The sequence below is a fragment of the Melanotaenia boesemani genome, chromosome 13, assembly GCF_017639745.1.
Source record: "Melanotaenia boesemani isolate fMelBoe1 chromosome 13, fMelBoe1.pri, whole genome shotgun sequence".
Lineage (NCBI taxonomy): Eukaryota > Metazoa > Chordata > Actinopteri > Atheriniformes > Melanotaeniidae > Melanotaenia > Melanotaenia boesemani.
The window spans coordinates 28,512,803-28,523,703 of NC_055694.1; positions in this window are offsets into that span (position 1 = coordinate 28,512,803).

Genomic DNA, 10,901 nt, shown 5'->3' on the forward strand with positions numbered 1-10,901 from the left:
TGGACCCGGGATTCTTCTTGCCCCACCAAAAACAACACAAGGGACATTTCATGCCTTTATCTAACATGCAAACATTCTTGGGCAGTTTACCTCTCTAAAAGTCTATCATATTCATTCCGACTTATCTGAACTTAGAAATAGTTTACAAAGTTAGCACATTGTTACGTCAGCTGATTATTGCCGCTACCTGACTCCAATCCTTGGTGCAAACCTCGCTCTTGGTACCTGCCCGGGATTGGTTGGAATGGACACACCGCCGCCTTCTCCGTTCCTATTGGAACCTGTTGGACCAATCACAGCTCCTGAAGGTGCCCTCCAGGAAATAAAGCCTGAGGTCCCAGTTCATTCGGGGAGTAACTGTTGACACAGGCAGTCTGCTCCTGGCCTTCGGATTTATGGTGTTGGGGTTCTAATGAATCTGTGTCTTTGGATTGGTGGCTAGTGTTGTATAGCTAGGCTGTAGGCTTGTATCGGTCTTGGATTATTTAATTTGATAGAGTAAGAGTTTTGATTGTTGTGATACCCTTAGTTAATTGTGCATAAACCTCAAGCCCTTTTGGCTTCGCTTTCTGTTGTTACATTTCGTTTTGCTTAAGACAAGAGTTTCAGTTAGTCAGTGTTAAAACTAGTATGGGCTAGATACTCCCGTTACACGCAGTTCCTTTTAGTTTATTGGAGCTGCCTCCTCACAGTTATTAGCTTAGTAAGCCAGTTTATTTTCACCTGTAATAGATAACTCTGATTTCGGTTTCAACTGGCTGGTTTTGGTTTAAGAGTGGTTTTGTTTTGTTCATTTGTTTGAGCAGCTTCGTTAACCCCAGCATTTGTTAATTGCCACCAGCAGACTTTGTGCTTCCTGTTCCTGTTCCTGCTCGAATCTCCAGATAGTAAGGATGAAGAAGATGGTCTTAGATCCCCGAAAAGAGCTTGTTTAGCGGCACGGCTTTCAAACTCCGAGATGCTGAAGGAGTTACCAGAAACACTTGAACACTTATCTTCTGAACAGAAAGAGGATTTACTGAATCTAGTTAACGAATACTTGTGTTTGTTTGGGGACGTCCCCACGAAAACCACTGTGTTGACGCATGATATAGATGTGCGCGATAGTAAAGCTATAAAGCAACATCCGTATCCGTATTTTCTGTTAAGAGAGAACTAATGAAACAAGAAACTGAGTATTTGTTGCAGCATGGGTTAGCTAAGCCCAGTTGCAGCCCGTGGAGTTCTCCGTGCCTCGTGGAAACTAAACCAGATGGCTCTCCCAGATTCATCACCGATTATCGTAAGGTAAATTCCGTCACTGTAACGGATTCTTTTCCTCTCCCCAGGATCGAAGACTGCGTCGACAACATAGGTGCCGCCCGGTACGTAACCAAGCTGGATCTGTTAAAAGGTTACTGGCAAGTACCGTTAACAGAACGTGCTTTCAACATTTCAGCTTTTGTTACCCCTGACACATTCCTGCAGTATACTGTAATGGCCTTTGGGATGTGTAATGCTCCCGCCACCTTTCAGAGATTAATGAACACTATTCTAGTTGGTTTTCCTAAGTGTTCTGTGTATTTAGACGACCTCGTGGTGTTCTCCGATACTTGGTTGGAGCACATACAGGTTTTAAGAGAAGTATTCACTCGTTTAGCCATGGCCTCGCTCACCCTTAATTTGGCTAAGTGCGCATTCGCACAGGCCACTGTGACTTATTTGGGTCGCCAAATTGGGGGAGGTCAAGTCAGACCGATCGACTCGAAAATGAATGCCATCCAGAATTACCCAGCCCCTGTCACTCGGCGTGAACTCCGCCGTTTTCTAGGAATGGTAGGTTATTACAGGATGTTTTGCAGAAACTTTTCCTCTGTTGTTCGTCCGCTTACTGACCTCATCAGCCCTAAGAGAAAATTTTGCCTGGACTGATGAGTCCCAAACTGCCTTCGAGACCCCAAAATCCCTGTTGTGTCAAGCTCCAGTTCTGGCTGCGCCTGATTTAGCCAGACCCTTCAAGTTAGAAGTCGATGCTAGTGCTGTGGGGGCAGGCGCTGTTCTGTTACAAGAGGATGCTGAGGGAGTTGATCATCCTATTTGTTATTTCTCCCGGAAGTTTAACAAACATCAGGTAAAATATTCTACTATTGAACAGGAAACCCTCGCATTATTAATGGCTCTTCAGCACTTCGAAGTGTACCTTGATGCGGCAGCAGCCCCGATCGTGGTTTATACGGATCATAATCCTCTCATTTTCCTTAGCCGCATGTACAACAAGAATCAACGTCTCATGCGGTGGGCTCTGCTGATCCAGGACTATAAATTGGACATTGGCCACAAGAAGGGGTCTGAAAATTTATGTGCTGATGCCCTTTCTAGGATTATGTAACTTCAACCTCACTAACCCCTTGTCTTGTCTTTGTTTGTTTTGCAAAACCCCAGTTACGGTTTTGAAACTTTAGGGGGGGAGTGTTACGTCAGCTGATTATTGCCGCCACCTGACTCCAATCCTTGGTGCAAACCTCCGCTCTTGGTACCTGCCCGGGATTGGTTGGAATGGACACACCGCCGCCTTCTCCGTTCCTATTGGAACCTGTTGGACCAATCACAGCTCCTGAAGGCGCCCTCCAGGAAATAAAGCCTGAGGTCCCAGTTCATTCGGGGAGCAACTGTTGACACAGGCAGTCTGCTCCTGGCCTTCGGATTTATGGTGTTGGTGTTCTAATGAATCTGTGTCTTTGGATTGGTGGCTAGTGTTGTATAGCTAGGCTGTAGGCTTGTATCGGTCTTGGATTATTTAATTTGATAGAGTAAGAGTTTTGATTGTTGTGATACCCTTAGTTAATTGTGCATAAACCTCAAGCCCTTTTGGCTTCGCTTTCTGTTGTTGTTACATTTCGTTTTGCTTAAGACAAGAGTTTCAGTTAGTCAGTGTTAAAACTAGTATATGCTGGGCTAGATACTCCCGTTACACGCAGTTCCTTTTAGTTTATTGGAGCTGCCTCCTCACAGTTATTAGCTTAGTAAGCCAGTTTATTTTCACCTGTAATAGATAACTCTGATTTCGGTTTCAACTGGCTGGTTTTGGTTTAAGAGTGGTTTTGTTTTGTTCATTTGTTTGAGCAGCTTCGTTAACCCCAGCATTTGTTAATTGCCACCAGCAGACTTTGTGCTTCCTGTTCCGTTTTCAACAATAAACGTACCTGCTTTCCTTTTAATACCTGGCCAACGTTTCTTTTGTTACGCCCTTCCTCATACCCCTGACCCTGGGTCTTAACACACATATTAAAAATGCTGAGTGACATACATTTAAAAATTGCATCAGATGTTAACGGGCTAGCGGGCTAATGGGCTAACTGCTTTTAGCCTACACACATTTCACACAGTGCATTATTCTGAAACAGTTAAAAAAACAAACGGGGGTATTTACCTCGCGACAGTCTTGTAGTGTCCTTTACTTTAAATTCTGCACACATCGTAGTAGTGGACAACCTGCTAATTTTTCTGACAGCCTTGTTCACTTACACCATCTGAACTGCTCTTTCAAAAAAACAACAACAAAAGAACAAAACAAAAACAAACAAACAACAAAACCACCGTCTCTCTCTCTCTTCACGGTTCACATTTATCCAAATGTCATCCCGCCCTTCAACACTCCTTATTGGTTTGATAACTTACTGACGGCCAACCGAACTACACAAATGGCAAAACATCCCAGTGCATTAAATCAAGCATGCCAATGCCCATAACAACCGCTGTGTTTCAGAAGTGCATGGTGAAATCTCCAGTAGCTCATAAGCAGTTTTTTTTTTTTTTTTTTTTTTTTTTTTTTGAGCTGTTCCCCGTCGTTAAAATAATAATAATAACATGAAACACAAATGCAGGGCATTTAGCAACAAACATAAAGACAAACATATGGTTCACGTTTCCAAGGGTGGGTGTACTGGGGGGTTGGGGGGGTGTTTGAGTGTTTTGTCATCTGTGTAGTTCCATTGGCTGCTAGAAAAAAAAATGTCCAATTGATGCAGTTTCAATGCTGATATCTTAATTGGGAAACACTCACTTTTTTGAAGATTAATTTTATATCCAAAGAGCCAAATTCAAAGGACTGAAGTAATAGCAGAAATAGCAGTGGAAGGGTTTGTACAAAACAATAAAAGCTCATCAGCGTACAGAGAGACACAGTGTTCTATGCCCTCACGACAATAGACAATAGATAAAGGTTCAATCGCTAGGCCGAACAAAAGTGGGCTCAGAGGTCAACCTTGATGGGTTTAAATGAATGTATCGCTGGTACAGACATGGGCCTGTGGTTTGGTATATAACAAACGAATCCAGGACATAAAGTGCTCATAAAGTGCTAAATGTTTAAGTGTGGCAAACAGGTAATCCCTGTCAAATGCTTTTTCTGTATCTAACGATATAATGACTTCCAGGAGTAGATGTTTGGAGTAGATGACATTCATGAGAGTGTGTAGGTTAAAAAAAGAGTGTTTGTTTGCTAACAATTTCGCCAGTATCTTGACATCCACATTTAACAAGGATAGAGGTCTATGGGAGCCACAAAGAGTTGGACTCTTGTTCTTTTTAAGTAAAAGCAATATGGATGCCTGGGTGAGGGTAGGTGGGCAGTTTACCAGGTTGCAATGATTCATTATATATATATTAGTAAGAAGTGAGGCTAATTTGTCACAAAACTTTTTAGAAAACTGTGGGATAGCCTGGAGCTTTATTACTTTGCATAGCTTTAATTGGACCGATTGTTTCAGCCAAATTTAATGGAGAGTTCAAATTATTAGCGGTAATAGGATCAATAGTAGGTATTACTAAATTATCAAAAAAACGATCTAGAGCGCGGTGGAGTAGAATGAAACGAAAGTAGCATTATCTACAAGGTTAGACAATAAAGTCCTAGAACACTCTTTAATTTGGAGAATTTGGTAAGAGGCTCCTTTTTGCCATATTCATAATAATTTACATGAGATAGCATGCGTTCTGGTTGTTTAGTTGAGAGAAGATCAAATTCAACCTGTAAGCACACGCATTGTTTATACAACTCTGAGGTAGGATTGGTGGAGTGCTGATGATCAAGTCTGAGAATGGAATCCGTAAGTCTAGTTTTTTCAGCCTTATGTATTTTGGTTAATTTAGCAGAGTAATAAATAATCTGGCCTCTGAAATAATCTTAAGCGATTCCCAGATTAAAGACTGTGAGGTGGAGTCTGATTTATTAAATGTAAGAAAGGTATCAATGGAGGAGGAGATGAAATCACAGAAATTCTGATCCAAAAGATGGAGAGAATCAAGTCCCTAAGAAGGATGAGTTTTACAATGGGAAGTCAAGGCTATGTTAAAAGTGAGGGGAGCATGGTTGCTTATAATTATTGCATGTTATTCAGCTGAAGATATGTTAGAAAGAAAATTAACAACAAAAAAGAAGTCAATACGGGAATAAGAGTGATGGACTTTAGAAAAAAAAGAGAACTCTTTCACATGGGGACTTTGGAATCTCCATGGGTCCACATAACCGTTCAGCAACATAAAGTCCAAAAATGATTTGGACATTGCTGAGGGAGAAATTGTTTTTGATCTAGAACAGTCTAACAAGTTTTATTGTATTATGAGCCATTAGGACCTAAGAAAAGCATAAAAGAAAAAACAAACCATGATAAAAAAAATATGTTTGAGCAGACAGAGGGAGAAAGAAGAAGAACAAGAAAAAAAAACAAAAACAAAACAAAAAAAAAACAACTATACCTGCAATTTCCAAAAGAGCACATTATGAGCAAAAATAGCCTGGCTAAGGGCTAGGCCGCAGAAAGAAGGAGAAAGAAGGAGAAGATAAGAAGAAGAGAAAAGAAAAAAAAAAAAAAAGTCTGGCAATCCTCAGCGTCAGGCTACATCAAGGCAAGAGGAGAGCTAAGAGCCAGGGTGAAACGTCAGACTGTGATGAAAGGCATTTGAGATGTAGAAAGCCTGGGCATCCTCTGGAGTGTAATAAAACTTTCTCCCATCTTAATAGTCAACACAAAGGCGTGTGTGAAATAGCAGGGCGAATTCAAACCCCTTGCCAAACAAATTGCGCTTTACTGTTGCAAAGGCAACTTGCTCCTTGGCAACATCTGTGGTCATATCAGGAAAGACATAGACATTATGTCCATGGTACAAGGGCTGTTGTTGGTCCTTCTCTCGTCTCAGGACCCCTTATCCCGAAAGTAGTGGGATCTGACTGTGACGACCCTAGGCCTGTCAGCTTGGTGGCCTAGTATGTAAATAGAACTGTGCCAGTGCTTGCAGGCAATTCGCTGCTTCTCCTGCACCTTGGATCCACCCTCTCTCTCCAAGATTGGTCGCCGTCTACTCCGACTTCCCTGCAGCCAGCCAAACAGGAAGAATCCTCAGCTATAAATGCTCCTGATCACCTTCATTCTGGCAGTTGTGTCAGATTGGTGCACAGTTAGCCATTGTGGACAATTGTTTGAGAGTGACAGCTCTGTTTGCCACAGAGGATTGGTTTTTGCTGTCTTTGGGCTTGTGCATTGTTACATTATAGATTTTTGTCTTTGTTGGAGCTTATTTGCTCATTTGCTGGTGATCTACTGATCTGTGGGTTTTCTTTTGTTCTTTTTTCCCCCTTGTTATTGATAACTGCCATTGTGGGCTTGATACTCCTGTCACAGGACGCTTTATTTTGTTTATTGCTTTTGTTTGTTTGTTTTCGGAGTTTGTGTTTAGTTAATAGCAGATGCTTTTCTTTTGTTTTAAATGAATGATTCCTTGGTTAATTTACCACATTGTGAATAAATTGGAATTTTATTATACGTATCCGATTTTGACCGTTTGTGTTACCACCCGTTTTTCCCCTGGACTCCATAGGGGTCATAACACTGACGATAAACACCTGTGGCCTGATTTCACTCTGACTGTCGGTAGTACAGAATGGGCTAATTTGGTGTGCTCTGTCGGGGATCAAAGGGGTAGGGAAAAAGTCCGGGCCCAGCACTTCTTTGAAAAAGTTAGTCATGAACTGAAAAGTTAGTCTGCCCCTTCAACTTGTTTAGGAATGCCAACCACTCAAAAAGTGTTGCGTATGAAGTGTGATTCCAGGTCTTCAGTTTTAGCCTTTAGTTGTTTATTTTCAGTTTGTAGGTAGGTAAGAGCAGACTTGTTCAAGAGCTGTAATATGGTCGCTGTGGTCTGAGAGAGTCATTTCAACATTTTGAGCGCTATTGTCAGAGCATGGGACTCAGTCGCAGCTTTAATTGCCACCAATGTATTAGAAAAGGGTTTCAGTGCTGCATCTATCACTATCACTATATATATATATATATATATAAAAATCAGAATATCACACAAAACAAAATTTGAGATTATGGCTTACAGCTTCTAAAAAGGTTCAGTGCTGGAGCCTTTAAGGGCCACAATCAGCTAATTATTGCAAAAGAGTCCTCAGCATTTAAATGGTATCTCAGTCTATTTCAGTAGAATTCACAATCATGGGGAAGATTGCTGACCTGACAATTGTGCAGAAAACCAACGTTGACAAAAGCCTCAAAAAGTAATTGCAAAAGAAGTTGGAAGTTTTCAAAGTGCTCCATCAAAGCACATTAATAAAAAGTTGAGTGGAAGGGAAAAGTGTGGAAGGAAAAAGGTGGAACAACCAGCAGAGATGAAACATCCTGGAGAGGAGCTTGACAAGGAGTGGACTGGGGCTGGGGTTAGTGTTTCCAGAGCCACCACACACAGACAGCCTTAATGTTGTATTCCTCTTGTCAAGCTGCTCCTAAGCAAAACACAACGTCAGGTCTTTTCTGGGCTACAGAAAAAATGAATTGGTCTCTTTTCTGATGAGAGCAAATTCTCTATCTCTTTGGAAATCCAGGTTCCAGAGTCTGGAGGAAGAATGGAGAGGCAACAATCCAAGACACTTAAAGTGCAACATGAAGTTTCCAGAGTCTGTGTTGATTTGGAGAGTCATGCCACCTGCAGATGTTGGTCCACTGTGCTTTATTAAGTCCAGTCAGTGCAGCCATCTACCAGGAGATCTTAGAGCACTTCATGCTTCTTTCAGCAGAAAAGCTTTTTGGAGATGCTGACTTTATTTTCCAGCAGGATTTGGCACCTGCCCACACTGCCAAAAGAACCAAAACCTGGTTCAATGGCCAAGGTATTATTGTGCTTGATAGGCCAGTAAACTCTCCAGACCTGAACCGCATAGAAAATCTATGGAACATTGCTAAGAAAAAGATGAAACGCATGAGACCGAGCAATGCAGAAGAGTTGGAGGCCACTATTGAAGCATCCTGGTCTTCTATTACCAGGGCCACAGGCTGATAAGATCCATGCGACGCCCCACTGAGGCAGTATTTCAAGCAAAAGAGGCTCAAACCAAGTACTGAGTTCATATGTAGGACTATACTCTTCAGATGGTAAACATTTCTGAATTCAAAATCCTTTTTCTGTTTTTCTGTTTTTTTTTTTTTTTTTTTTTTTTTTTTTGTTTTATTATTATTATTTCATGTAATATTCTAATTTCCTGAGAAGGATTTTTGGGTTTTGATAAGCTGTAATCTATAAATATCAAAATTATAAGAATTAAATGCTTGAAATATCTCATGCATGTACTGAATCTATATATTTGTTTTCCCTTGTAGCATGAATTACTGAAATAAATTGTTTTGTGCAATATTCTAATTGAGTTTCACACACACACACACACACACACACACACACACACACACACACACACACACACACACACACACACACACACGTGTGTGTGTGTTATTTAAATCAAGGTTTAAGATTCACCTGTTCTCTGCTGCATTTCACTAGTTTTAATTTAGAAGTCCAGATCTGCATTTGGTTCTTTTACGCTGAAATCTTAACTTTATTTCTTTATCTGAGCTTTTTCTAGCTGTTTTTATGTAATCAATTTTATCTTTTTTTAATCTTTGTTTTTTTAATGCACTTTTATTTATTTTTTTTCTTCGCCTGCACCTTGCTGTAATGTTTTCATGTTTTATATAAAGCACTTTGAAATGTGCTATACAAATAAATTTGCCTTGCCTTATTTGTAGAAATGGGATGGCGTGAGGGGACTTCTTTGTTACCATGTTTGCATTGTGCATTCAAAGGATGTCTAAGGTACATCACCTACAGTACATCAGTAGTGCTAATGGGATGGAACAATGTGGTTTCCTCATGATGTTGGAGCATGTCTGTTTGTTACTGCTGGAATAATCTCAGTAATAGTTTCAGTGTTCCTGACAAACCTGCATGTTGATGTTCTCCTTTGCCTTGTTAGTCTCTATAGGCATGGTGATTGGTCACAGAGGTCTCATGTGTTCAGAGACTTGTGTGCTGGTGTGTTATGTGTGTGCCAGTTGTCTCTCAGAGTAGACCGTTGGACCACAGCTGGTACTCAGGATACAGTAAAACCGTCATGTGCAGCTGTCACTTGGACTGATTATAGATTATAAGCACCAAGTGCAGTAAGACAGTCATGTTGTTGTGCATTAGAAAACCATATGTCTGATTTAGTGAAAGGGCTGCATGGGGTTTATATGTTCTCCTCGTGTAAGCATGGGTTGTCTCCCATAAAACTCAGTGTATTTTATCCAGTGGAGCATTTTTTTTAGATTTCTGTTTTGATTCAGCTAAAATCGAAATAGTTTCAGGTGTTTTTCATTTCTTTGTTCTTTCGTTCATTCATTCGTTTGTCCATCTGTTAGCCCATCCGTTCATTCATTCATTCATTCATTCATTACTGAGACAATAAAATGAGAGAAAACGTTGGCAGAGGACCATGATTTTATAAATTGACCATGATTAGTAGCAGGCCAAAATCCACCAGACAAGAGGGGTTTGGAGGAACTTGAACAGACACCTACAGAGATAAAAACATAATGAAACAATTTAAATAATATACACAGCTGCAGCATTCTTACAGGAAAAAAAAAAAAAAAAAAAAAAAAAAAAAAATATATATATATATGTATATATATATATATATATATATATATATATGTATATATGCCAATTTTCTATTTGTCTGTTCTACTTTAACTCCTCTCCTGGTTTTCTCTACTACCTTTAGCTCATAAGATTTCAAAGGAGACAAAACTACTCTGATAAACACCAAAATAGCCACTTTTCTCTTAAAGATAGGTCATGTTCATTAAAACTGACTCCATGAGGATTCAGTTTTTTATTTACTCAGTCACAATTTCTTTTGTTTCAGTTCAGCATTCAGGAGGCCACACAAACAAATAGACCCTCTCACGCATGCTGCACAGTGCCTCGGATGTTTTGTATTGTCTTATATTACACAGATCTTCGAAGAATATTTGAAACACAGCAAAACATTTTGCAGTCAACCCAACCCTGTCTGATCTGCAACAGTCTTCACATACAGGTTATTTAAATCTAATCTGTGAAAGAGATTCAGCTGCAGTGACAGGTATGCTTACAGTTTTCCTTGGAAATGGTATTTAAAAAAAAAAAAAAGATTATAATGTGATCAAAAGGAGTCGCTGTAGCAGCTTTTCATACCCAGTTTTTCTTCTATTTAAAGGTATAGCTTTCTTTTCATCTTCCATGTAGCAGCACACAGCCAGAAGACTGCTGGCAAATTTTAATAGAGCAACAGCAATGGCTGACGGTAAAATAACCTGGTGTTCCACCTAGAAAACGCATGATGTCTGGGTTACTGCCAGGTGTTATTTCTCATCTCTTTGGCTCATCTCATCTCTCATCTTACTGAGGAAGAGTCCGCCTGTGAGCCTGGATTAATATTTACCTATTGTCTTAAAATGGATTTTGTGTGTGTATTTGTAAAAATTTTTGTTTTTGTGTGTCACATATGTGCACTGTTCACTAATGTTCACATGTTCACTAATCAAACTGCAAACACACACACA